This window comes from Otolemur garnettii, unplaced genomic scaffold (assembly GCF_000181295.1).
Source record: "Otolemur garnettii isolate 467f Iridium unplaced genomic scaffold, OtoGar3 scaffold00010, whole genome shotgun sequence".
Classification (NCBI taxonomy): domain Eukaryota; kingdom Metazoa; phylum Chordata; class Mammalia; order Primates; family Galagidae; genus Otolemur; species Otolemur garnettii.
The window spans coordinates 31818370-31819602 of NW_003852405.1; positions in this window are offsets into that span (position 1 = coordinate 31818370).

Genomic DNA, 1233 nt, shown 5'->3' on the forward strand with positions numbered 1-1233 from the left:
TAACTAATACACTCACCTCTATCCACAGCAGTTAAAAAACTATGAAGCATTTTGTGCACTGAGATGCCAAACTTGTGTTTGGCACAAGTAAATTCAGGAACCCAAACAATTCACTTCCTTTTCTTACTGTGGTTTCGCTTAGTAGATTTTATTTTGAAGCTAAGTGGTACAGTTACAAAATATCTGCAGAAAGTTTCCAACATTAAAATGATTATCTTTGAATTTTCCTCATTTTCACAATCTTTCAAGAGTTAATTGAGGTACATATTTTTAATGTCCTAGAATCCTAGCACCCTTAAAATTGTCATGTTTTATTTTCTTCTTTGAGGGAGAGGGTGAAATTTGCAACTCATTTTGAGTCAAATATAAATTATGAATATGTAGAATATGCATGTAAGTCATTGTATTACACAAGGAATTATAATCCTTCTTATTCTATGATATAGATGCATTATAATGAAGGCATGTTTTGCATAAATTAGGCATGTGTTGTATTTATATGTTTTAATAAACACTAAATTAGTTGTTTATGGCATAGCTTTAGAGACAAGTTATGATTAAATAAATGGATCAATTTTATTTACAAATTGACCAAGGTAGTTTGTTGTTTCTATAGACCTTTAAATAAAAAGAGGGGCTTAAATTAGTTAGTAGCTTTGCTCCATCCTTATTAACTAAACACAGCTTATGGCCAAGATAGAGATGAATAGTTATCAAAATAATGAACGGCACTTTTCAATATTTATTCATTGATTGTCAGAAGAAGTCAAAGTTATTAATGAACATGATTTCTAAAGTTTTTTTTTTATGTCACCTTATGGAAAAGAAAATGTTTTACTGATCCAAATAATTGAATTCTCATTCCCTAGAAGAAATCTTTGCCATTTTTTTTGACTGAAAATTTTTAATAAGTTTTGCAATTCTGACTTTTTAGTTAGATGTTTACTATCTTTTGATTTCTATAGTGACAAAGAGGGCATTAATTTTTTTTTTTTTACTTATTACACGAGTGCACACACATACACCTTGTCCTTTTTAATCTTTTCTCCCATTAAGTTTATATCATCAAATAATAGCATTATGCAAAGTTTATTTCATTAATACTACACAAATATGTCATAGCTGAATCAGGTTGTGGACTATAATCTCATTTTTTTTTTGTATGAACAGCTATTTTTCCTTGAGAATTAGCAACTGGAGTATTTTTCACTTGCTTACTTCATAAGAATTTTT